Here is an 11,976-nt window from a genome sequence, read left to right as displayed (position 1 = left end):
TACCAGGAAATTCTAGCATATATCCCTTCTCTCCCACTCTCCAGAGTGCCTCTTCTAAACCTTTTAATTTATCCTCAAACATTCAATGACTCACTCTCCCCATACTTTCACAAATGAGAAATTTGCCTCATATTTTGCAAAAAAGTTGCCATTTGCCAGGAGCTCTTTTCTCCCCTCATCTTCATCTTTCACTCAGATGCCCTCTATTATTCTCCTTCTTTAGCCCTGTCTTATGTGACTCAGAGGCCTTACTCCTTACCAGATCCAGTCTCTCTACTTTTTTTAAGTAATCTCATTTCATCCCATCTCTTCTAACAGATTATCTCTTCTGTCATATCTACTTTTCCCTTATTTCCAGTCTCTTACCTTTCTTCTGACTCATCTGTTATTGCTTAGAAACATATCCCTTTCTCTTTCATCTTGAAAAAACCGTCCTTGATCTTTTCATTCCCACTATCATTCTATTTCTCTTCTGTCCTTTGTAGCAAAACTCCTCAAAAAGCCTCTCTAGAATAGGTGCCTCCACTTTCCCTCTTCTTGTTTTCTTCTTAACCCCACACACTCAGCTTCTGAATTATTCTACTGCAACTGCTCTCTCCAGTTACTCCAGTATCTCTTAGTTGCCAAATCCAATGACCTTTTCTCAGTCCTCGTTATCCTTAGCCTCCCTGCAGCCTTTGACATTACTGATCATTCCTCCTCTTTAGATTTTTGAAACCACTCTACTGCTACTCCTTATTCTTTGACCTTTCTTTTGTCATCTTTATTGGATGCTTCTCCAGATCTTAACCATATGTCCCTCTGGGCTCTGTCCTGAGCCTTCTTTTCTTCTTCTGTAGTACTTCACCTGATCTCATCAGCTACAATTGATTTAATTACAGTCTATAGTGATGATTCTCACATCTACCTTTCTAGCCTTGATCTTTGCAGACCTCTGGTCTTGCTTGCATCTCCAATTGCCTCTCAGATACCTTGAATTGCATGTTCAGTAGACATCTTAAACTCAGAATGTCTAAAACAAAACTCACCATCTTTTCCCTTAAGCCCTTCCCCTTCCCTACCCTTCCTCTTACTGTAGATGGCTACTCCCTCCTTCCATTCACTCAGGCTCTCAACCTAGGAGTCAACCTGGACTCCTCCCTGTCTCCCAACTCCTATCTCAGAGTCATTGCCAAGGCCTGTAGAGTCCACCTTTGCAGCTTCTCTTAAACACTCCCCTTCTCTCCTCTGATCCTGCTACCACTTTAGTGCAGACCCCTATCACCTCATACCTGGATTATTATAGTTGCCTGCTGGTGGGTTTGCATGCTTCAGGTCTCTTCCATAATCCTGTGCATCCTCTACTCACTAAACTCCAGTGGCTTCCTGTGGCCTCCAGGATTCAAAATGCTCTGTTTGGCATTCAAAGCCTTTTATCACCTAGCCCCATCCTACCTTTCCAGTCCTCTTAAAAACTTACTCCCTAACATATATCTTCAGTTTTGGACATTCTTTCTTGCTGTCCCTCATTCCTGGAAAGTTCTCCCTGCCCATTCGACTATCAACATTCCTGGCTTCCTTAAAATCCCAGATTTTAGAGGATACCTTCCCCAATCTCTTAGAAATTCCTGTATTTAACCTATTTTAGTTATTTCCATTTATCCTGTATATAGCTTGCTTTGTATATATTTGTTTGCATGTTGTTTGTCCCATTACATCATAAGCTCTTTGAGGGAAGGTTTTGTATCTTTTTTTTTATCCCCAGTGCTTAGCAGAATGCCTGGAATGTAGTAGTGTTATAATTAAAATAGTTGTAGACATAAACTATGGCATTTAAAAGAGTGGAAGACATAAATTGTAGTAGATAAAATCCTCCATTGGAACAAATTCCCTACTTGAAACATTCCCCATTTTCATGTGAGAACTCACCAGGATCAGAAATGGGAGGACCTCTACTCCACCCGTACTTAAGACTGCTTTAGGGGAGAAAACTCCTTGCTAAACAATGAAAGTACTTGGACCCATGCTTATAATAAGGCAAGGAGTTCTTTGAGCCATGCCTGTTTTTAGAATTGATACAATGGGATGCTAGGTACCTATAAAGGTCGGGCAGGTTTTCTCTTAATGAGATTAGTCGACTCAGCTGTGTTTTTCTTTGGTTCAGACTTACTGAGGGGATTAGTTGACTTAGCAGGAATTCAGATGGGCTGTCCTTTAGGAAACATCTACAGTGATTGGTAGATGGAAGAACTTAGGGGAGGTGACATAGAAAAAAAAACCCTATATAAGAAAAGGAATCTCTTGAGCAAAGGAGGCTTGGAGATCCTTAGATCCTTGGAGATAGATCCTTTTGGAGGAGGCCCTTTGAAGATCTATTGAGAAGAAGTCCCTTGGGAGGCTGACTCTGGCTGGAACTCCCTCTGGGGAGACTCTGTTCCCCAGACATCCTTGCTTAAGACAAATCTTGTGGTGAGTGATAAAAAAACTGACTGATTCTCTCTCTCTTAAGATTCAGGTCTAGGCCATGTTGGCTTAAGGCCCTTCATACTTATACCTTTTCTCTCTCTCTCTCTCTCTCTCTTTCTTTAATTGCTCATTGTATTATTAATTAAATTCTCTATAAAACCCAGTTGACTTGGGCATATTCATAATTTGGCAATATATTCCCTGGCGACCACCTTATATTTGATTTAAAAACCAAGATACTGTAGTGAAACATATTTTTAGCGGTCAAATTTACTCACCCTCTCTTATATCTATCATAATTTATATCTTCCACCATTTTAACTCACTACAGTTTATGTCTACAACTAATTTTAATTATAACAGTAGGTGCTTACTAAATGTTTATTGAATAATGAATTTAAGAATAGAGCATCTGGAGGACCTTACCATCTGAGATGTATCCTTTTTCTATCAGTACTTTGCCTTTTTTTTTGGTCTAAGACATCCTCCCTGTCAGTAGCAAAAATCTTTGACAAAATAAATCTCCCTGATTTTTGTCTAACTTAAGGTTACAAATTAGAGGGTGTTTGAAGTCTTCTCTGTAGTTTATCCTGTCAAAGAATCTTGCATAGTCTTAAGAAAAAATATCCTTTTTTGTAGAAGAACCGTTAAGGCTCTTTTGTTCTACTATCTCTATATCTTTTAGTCATACGCTTGACTGGAAATTAAGAGAAAAGCATTCATTAAATGCTCAATATATGCCAAACCTTGATTGTGGAATCTATATTTTCATATGGGGTTATCTTGACTTGTGTCCATAGATGGGCCAGTTGTTACTCATTTACTCTTTAATGCCTTCTTAATTTTTAAAATAAATCCTTATCTTCTGTCTTAGAATCAATACCAAATTAAGTATTAGTTTCAAGGCAGAAGAGGAGTGAAGATAGGGAGTGTCAGGGCAAATTTGTAGCCAGGACCTCCCATCTCTAGGCCTGGCTTTTTATCTACTCAGCCACCTAGATGCCCCACTCTTGAATGTTTTTTGAGGGTATTAATGTATCATCTGTGACTTTTTCCTCATTCTGATTTTTTTTCCTTAAATCTTCTGGACTTCTTTCCTGTAGTTGACACTGTTCACTGCTTTTGATTCCTGGACACTCTTATCTTTGGATTTTCATGACACTTCTGCCTCCTGATTCTACCTTTGTGAACCTTCCATCCTCAGGCTCTTTTGCAGAATCATCTTCCATGTTCTCCCTCCTCCGTGTCCATGTAACACTTTTTGTTATTTGTCATTGACACCCTATAAGTTCCCATGGATTTAACTATCAACTCTGTTTAAATATTTCCTATATCTATAGATCCAAACCCTATCTCTCCCTTAAGCTTCATTCTCACATTACCAGTTATCTTTTAGATTAGTTAACTTTTATTTACCTTTTTATTTCAAACTGGATGTCACAGAGATCCATTACTCAATATATATAAACCAAAACTCAATGTATAAAACCAAACTATAAATCTGGCACTCTTCCAAACTCCCCTATTTCTGCCAATGGTATTGCCATTCTTCCAGCCTTAATCCCCTACTAAGTTGATCAGTATTTCCATATTGCCTCTGGGAGCAAATATAGACTCTTTGTTGAATTTTTATAGCTCTTTTATACCTTTTATACCTGGCCATACTCAGCAAACAGCTTGGCAGAGTTGGCTTCTCTGTTTTTCTCGAGATACTCCATTTTTCATGTCTATGTCTTGTTTCCCCTTTTAGAATGTAAACTCCTTGAAAGTAAGGATGGTTCATTCCTTGTGTTTGTATCCCTAGAGTTTTGTAGTATCTGCCACACAGCAGATATTTGAATAATTATTAATTGGATGGCTAATCCTTTTGTTATTCTTTCTTCTCTGTGATATCTTGGTAATCAGTGCTTCAGTGCTTCCAAGATTATAATGCTTCCAAGATGGATTTTTCTCCATGACTGTGTGTTCTGATCCTGTCACTTGATCTAAATACTATTTGAGTTTCCTTGATAGTACCATAAATAATAAGGACTTTCTATGGAGTTAGAGGACCTGGGTTCAAACCTCACCTTTGATACTATCTATATGATCTTGGCACATCACTTAACTTCTCTGAACCCAAGTTTTTCAACCATGAAGTGATCTTATTTCTGGTCCATGGTCCTATGAAAGAGATGTAGGAAACTAAGTAGTATTAGTCTCTAAATGTGATGATTTATTGTCATTGATGATGAAAGTAGATCATTATAAAGTACACTTACTTTATTTTCTTCCTTTTGGTTGACCTGCTGCCAGTTTTGTATTTGAATGCCTTCAGGATAATGTAACTTAGTTAATTAAGACTTCTGCCAAAATTTGCTTTTGTTTTTTTGTTTGTTTGTTTTGTTTCCATGTTTCTTATTTTATAAGATAATATTGCTGATAATCTTCTACTCTCCCTCTCCATCATATTTTACTGGTTTGCTTATATTCTTATATGGTCTTTGGCTGCCATTGCTGTTTATTTGACAAGGAAATCAATTGTTTCCTGATTAAAGCAGCTTCTGGGTTCTTCTGGCCACCTTTTTGTGGCAACCCATTCTGAATTTTTTTATGGAATTAATGATAATCAAAGTCAATTATTTTTCCTTCTTGAAACTGGTGAGGGATGAGAGGAAAGATAGTGAAAGTGTCTTTCTTCTCTGCAGGATCATCTTCTGTCTTCTGCCTCCTCGGTGTCAATATGCCACAGGGCTCTGTCTTGGGCCCATATTTCTCACTAAGCTTCTTTTCTCTTGAACTTATTAACCCCTTTGTGCTCAATTATTGCATATCTCTCTGCAGAGGAATCCCACGTCCCATCTATCACTGATCTTACTTGCTATCTCCAGCTACCTGATTGAGATTGCCACATGAGTAGGAATCTCGAATTCAGCATGTCCAAAACAGAACTCAGTGTCTCTGCCCTAAAAAATCCCAAGTTCTCTGTTTCTGTCTAAGATATTGCCTTTTTTTCAGACATCCAGGGATATACCATTAAAGTAATTCCATTAAAGTAATTTTCAGCTCTTCTGTTTACCCTGCCCTATCTGCAGTCAGTTGCTAAATGCTATCCAGCTCGGTCTCCATAACATTTCACATCTTTTTACATCACAGCCATCTTATCCTTTCCTTACCTTACTCCTGGACTTCTGTAGCAACTGCCTCATTGGGTTCCTTCCATTTAGCTGATGAGGAAATTGAGATACACAGAGTTTTAAATGATTTATGGGAGACCAAATAGCAAATAAGTGTTTTATATGAGAGTCAAATTTTGTTCTTGTCAAAAGAGTGGGAAAAGATGGCCTGGGCCCCTCCTTGAAAGAGAGGTACTAAGAACTGACCAATCAGAGGAAGGAGCCACAGAAACTTTGTACCATGTGTTTTATCTCACTTCTACAATTCCCTCCCCAACGGTAGAATATAAATTACTTGAAGGTTTAGACTGTTTGGTTTGAACCTCATGTATTCCCAGGGTTTAACTTAGTGCCAGCCAGGCTTTAAGTTGTCTAAGAAACATTTGTTGAATATTAAATTGAAACTCAGCAGAAGACAAGCATGTTCTTCAGAGAGACTGAACCTTTCCCTAATAGAAGCTTCTTGGAACATTCCTTGGGACATTCAGTTTATTTTTCAGGATTCATGGTTGATGCGTGGCCCTGGGAGCAAAATTTGTAGGGGTTGAGGGTGTAGGAAGATGTATTGACTGCAAAGTTAAGAAATTAGGTGATCCGTTGAATTTTAAAACTGAATGTAAATCAGTCTATGATGTAAAACTTCTTTTTTTTCCTACACAACTGTTTACTAATTTTGTCAGTATCATTTTGCATTAGGAACAGGGTCCTGCATATTACGAGTAGAGTTCTTCAAAATTCCGCTGTTTTATTCCATCATTTTTACTCTTTGCCCACGCTGATGCATCTCACTTTTTCCTCTGCCTTGAACATTGAGGCTTTCTCAAGCTTTCATTGGAATGCCTGCTGCTGATTAGGCAGGTGGAAGGTTGTTATAGCTGGGTTTTCTGTGCTTTCAGTAGTAGATCATCCTCTCAGACTTGAGTGCAGTCTCCAAGAATGTTAAAAAGGCTTTCTTATCACTACTCAGAGAATCCTTGGCAAATTTAGTCACTCTTTGAAAGTGGAGAGCATTTATGGAATGAACTGAGCACTGGATAGAAGTTTCTGCAAAAGGCTAATTTAGTTGGCTAATAGGAAGCCAATTCAGCAATTATGCCCATTTAGCCCTCTTTTTACTTCTGTAATGTTAAAAATATTAATATGTTCCTAAAATGCCAAAATTAATCTATACTTTTTTTTTTTAATGTTTGCACCAGTTCCTATTTCTGTGAAACGGAGACATTTGTCGCTAGCATGATTCATCAGCTGCCTGGGACAAAAGCATCTAATGCCTGTTGAACAGCTGGAGAAATGAAGACTGTGATCTCTGCAGTAGTTACCTTCATTACTATAACGTGCCTACATTTGAAGGCTGCCTTCTCAGTGTAATCCTCTGTGCTTCAAAATTTTATTTTGTGTACTTTGTATTCACTACACAGAATAAGCACTTTTTTTCTCAAATGCAGATACATATTGGCTGCATTTCCCTGACACAAGCTGAAAAAAAATCGAGTAAGCAATTTTGAGTTAATAGTTCAAGGTTTGATATATGTGCATGTGCCACAGTTAAGTGTTCCTTGTATTTATTTTTCTTATTGTGGCAAAAGAAACTAGACATACAAATCAAATAACATTTGCATTGTTGTGGTGTATGGTTCCTTTCTCATGTCATTAAACTTTTTTTTTTCAAGAAAACCAAATTTTACATCATTTGAGAAGTGACTTCATGTTCTCTATACTTTGTTGCTCATTGGATAAAAGCAAGATTACACTTAAATGCCACAGGATAGGTAAAGAGAAAAAGAAAAAAATCTTGTTGACAAATAGTTATTTAATAATCCTTAAGCAATCAAAGAACTGTTTTAAATCATCAAATATAAATGTTCACTCACAGTTCCCCTCATCTCTGTTTACAGGCCTTGGAAAACAAAAAAGCAAGCAGATCAGGGTGCTGTTTCATTCATTGGGCTGCACTTTAACCTTCCACTGGTCATTCCACCCCCCAATGAGTTATACCATTCTTCTTAAGGCATGAAAATTCTCAGGGCCAGATCCATGCTTCAGGTGTCTGTATGTAGTGCTAAAGGCATCTGTGTAATTGAAAATACCCTTCTTGCTTGAATAGACGGTTCATTGACCACTACCCTTATTTATTTCCAATTCAGTACTAGTTCCCCCACAATGTTAATTCTAATGTCATACATCTCAGCTATTTCTATCCTGTAATTTAGCATACAACCAAAATGGCATCATTAAAACAATTTTATATTGATTTTTAATTGTTTGATCGAGTGACTATTCTTGAAATCCTAGGATTATAGAATTAGAGCTAGAAGGGACCTTATCTTTCATTCAGTTTAGCCCCTTATCTTCCAGATGAGGAACCAGGAGCCCATAGAGGTTAAGACTCTTGTCTTAAGTCTCACAACAAATTAGGTATCAGAGGTAGAATTAGTGTTCCTGATTCCATATCCAGGGTTCTCTTTACTAGGCCATGTTGAGATGAATGTAACCTATGTTACCCTTCATAGATAATACTGCAGACTGACCAACCAATGGACTGTATATCCGTTCTTTGGTTCGTAGTGATGATTCATTTCCATGCATTCTCCCCATTTTTCTGTACATTGCCAGGACAGCTGCAAAGATTGTGATCAGGAAACAAGGGGAAGTCCATTAGACCCTCTGAGGATCAAATCCACAACATACTTGGCTTACTGGGTATCAATACATACCAATCAGCCAGCCATGCTAACTGATGTGCGTGTGTATATTTTTCTTGGTGACATTTAGCATAACTGGTTAGAACATGATCGTGGTTAAAGCCAGCAACGTGATTTTGACCCTAGTGTGGACTATATAGCTTTGCACAAAGAAACACTTGTGACGGCTGACTTCAGCCTCTGTCCAGATGAGTGCGGTCTGTTGGCCCCTGCAGAAAGGCAAGAGTATGGATGAGCTAGCCCGAATCCATCACCCCTACCATTAAAACGAGGAGATCAGCACGGCCGTCTTCATGCCTGCTCACCATGACGTGTTGAATATTTAAGGTCATGGAAATACTTAACTAACGGGTTAAGATTCCAGTTGAATCCCATTTAAAAATTCATGTTTAAATCAGTGCAGCTCATTTTGTTTGACTTTACGACATCAGTTACATGTCTCTGATAATCAGAAATGCGGGATACGTTTTGAAATTTGTTACGGCGACATGGCAATATTGATAACTCTAATGTGAATGTTTCGAGTACTGAACTTCTTGTCCCTATGGGACATTTATAAAGTAACAAAACTCTTGCAAAGTAGCCTTAAGAGTGTTAATGGTTCCATAAGTAAATATGAACACATCCTAGTATTAGCACAGACTTGACTCCTCAAGCTTATTAGTACATTGACAATATTTTAGAAGATGGAGCTCTACTTATTAGGTGTATTTTTCTTTAGAAAGAGAACCCTAAAAACGACCAGTTTTCTATTAACCTTGAGTTGTTTGGATTCTATTTATTTAATTTTATTGTATTTGTAACAAAAATGCACCTTGTGGCCAAAGGGCAAAGAATATAATTCATTTCACAAAGGCTTGTTTTTCGGAGTTGAATGTTTTCATATCCATGCTATTTACACTTGAAACTATTGGTAGGAAATTCACAAAATCAGTAACCTAAAAAACAACAACAACAACAACAACAAAACAGCCAAAAAGAAAAAGAAGACCCATTTAAAGGCAGTATTTTCCAAAATTAAGTTCTCCTACATAGTTGTTTTGTGTAAATTCTCATTTTCCAATAAGACATGAACTGCTCTGTTAAGGATATCAGATATCCTGCTTTGTGTATTTGTTTGTGTGATTGAATGACACGGCTGTTGTGGCCTCTGTTCCACATTACAAAACAAACTCAAAACAGTTATTCCAGAGTGTTCAGATCTTCTTGAAAGTTGAACATTACAGCCTTATCTCTGCAGTTACCACTCTGTCATCCCTTTTATTTGTATATCATTCCATTCCCCTTAATAGGGAAGCTGTAAGAGACACTATTGAAAATATCTGTCTACACATGGAGAAAGGTTTTGGAGGAAAACATATCAGAACAAAAAAGAATAGCTAAGGACTGTAATGATGCCTTTAATCTTCTCTTTCCCAAGTTCTTACTGAAAGTATTATTGTTAGCTCAAAAGACCAAGCTATTATTTTCTGAATATTGTTTCTGCTATGCAAATGTTGTTTGTTTATGTTTGAGGTCCTCCACTCATACTTTTCAGCAAACTTAGTTTGCAAACTATTGTTTTAATTTCTTTTATCCCTGGTTTTGGGTTGTAAATAGCCTACAATGTACATTGAATTTCACATTGTAAAATTTTTATTTTATTCCTTGTATTATATTAAGCAAAAATCCTTATGTATATGAAAGTGCATAATAAATATATTTGCTTTTCATTGAACAGCTCATTGATTTAATTTTGTTTGTTTTTTAGACCAACTCAAAAACATTATGAGGTTCTCTACAATGTAAGCTTAAATTGTTCTGCATTTTAAATTTCAAAATAAATGTGATTTTTGAAACATTTTATCAATGGGAAAATGGAGACAGAGAAATAGATATTTTAAAAGATAATGGATATAGCGCTTCTACTTTTCTAATACTTTCCTAAAGAACTATCATTCAGTCTAGGCTTTATCTAATCATCTATATTGCTACTTCATAATTGTAAGGATTGAAATAATTCAAATAAAGTAATATTATTTTCTGATGGCCATTGTACAATCCAAAATTTATATGAATGCTGCCAAGCTATGGTAATTTTTTTCTACATAGGATTTTCAAGCCTTCCCCCACTAAGTAATTATTGAACCCATTTTATCATATCCTTAATTTTATCATATCCCTCTCAACACAAACAAAATACACCAACCAATATATTAATACATAAAGGTGTCATTCTGAAGTTACTGTTCTTTATGAGGTTAGCAAGGTTTTTCCTTTGAGATTTATAATTAGAGATTTTTGTGAGTTTAAAAGTTAATATATTCAATAATGAAGTATATTTATTTTTAAATCTTTTATTTTATCTTAAAATTTTTATTAATAATAACTAGAGCAAAAGAACTGCCTGAATTCAGCCCAGTCACAGGTCAAAAAAAGAGGCAGAGGGAGGAGTTACAGCCACTTAAATACAATCACGCAAAATGGGATGCAGGAAAAGGGAATTTTGGGAAATATTAAGGGACTATTGGAGGATGACATCACAAAGGCTCAACATCTCAATTTATACAATTCTCTTGCTAAGAATTTATTCTATATTTTTAAAAAACTCAGCTTCCTTAAGATCTGTAGCCTTATAGGATCATAATATTTAGAACAAGCACAGATTTTAAGGCTCATCTAATTTAAATTACTCATTTAAAAAGTTTTATATTTGGTTTTTAAACCAGAATTCCAAACGTGTACCCTTATTTCTCCCAGAGACGCATCTCTTATATGAAAAAACCTAAAGTTTCTGACAGTACCCCTTCCCATAGCCCCACACAGGAATAGAGCCCAATATTCACATGAAGTTCCAAATCAAGTACTACAGTTGAAAAATAAGCAAACAAAAAAATAACCTGATTATTGATAAGGAAGATTAAGACACAAGTGGGGGGGAAACAATGAAGTCAAAACCAGCTAAACAAAGCCTCAAAGGGTAAAAAATGAATAGTGAGTGGGTCACAAGCCCAACAAGAATTTCTGGGAGAACAACAACAAACAAAACCCTTCAAAATCAAATAAGACTGGTCGAGAAAAAGGTGAGTAAAGAAATGAGAAGGAAAGAAGGAAAAAAAGGGAGGGGGGTGGAACAGCCTAGGTAAAAAAGGCACAAAAAATATGGAAGAAAATAACTTAAAAAAATGAAATTAGCCAAATGATAAAAGGGGTACAAAACCACCCTGAAGAAAATGATTCTTTAAAGATTAGAAATGGGCAAGTGGAAGCCAATGACTCCATGACACATTAAGAAACAATAAAAAAAAAGAATGAAAAAAATGTGAAATAGAAAAACAACTGGTAGGAGCCAAGATGGCAAAGTAGAGCAGGAAAAGCTCAAGCTACCATGAGAAACAATTCCAACAAACCTTAAAATAATGCCTCAAAATAAATATCAGAGTGCAAGAACCAACAAGGAAACAGTGAAACAATTTTCATGCAGAGAACCACTTCTGGCAGAGAACATCTGGTTCACTGAGGTGAGGGGAGCACAGCCAGCAGAAGACTACAAGAAGTATGGGCACAAGCTGCCCCACTCTAAATCTATTGTTCAAAGTTCTGAACTCAAGCCAATATTTAGACCCTGAGACTGCCCAGGCCAGTAGCAGTGCAACCCAACACACATGCCATAAAATTCCAAGCAAGTCTGCAAT

At 36.7% G+C, this 11,976-nt stretch overlaps 1 protein-coding gene across 1 annotated transcript in view; it reads left to right on the top strand.

Annotated features, from left to right (window-relative positions):
- Positions 1-10,019, top strand: part of ANKRD50 (ankyrin repeat domain containing 50) — a 70,157-nt gene extending 60,138 nt beyond the window's left edge. Inside the window, exon 4 of the mRNA XM_001362588.4 lies at positions 6,797-10,019. The gene's annotated coding sequence lies outside the window, so the exon portion shown is untranslated. The remainder of the gene's footprint in view (positions 1-6,796) is intronic.
- The last annotated feature ends 1,957 nt before the right edge of the window (positions 10,020-11,976 follow it).

The sequence above is a fragment of the Monodelphis domestica genome, chromosome 6, assembly GCF_027887165.1.
Source record: "Monodelphis domestica isolate mMonDom1 chromosome 6, mMonDom1.pri, whole genome shotgun sequence".
NCBI classification, from domain to species: Eukaryota; Metazoa; Chordata; class Mammalia; order Didelphimorphia; family Didelphidae; genus Monodelphis; species Monodelphis domestica.
This window is presented reverse-complemented; position numbering and strand designations above follow the sequence as displayed.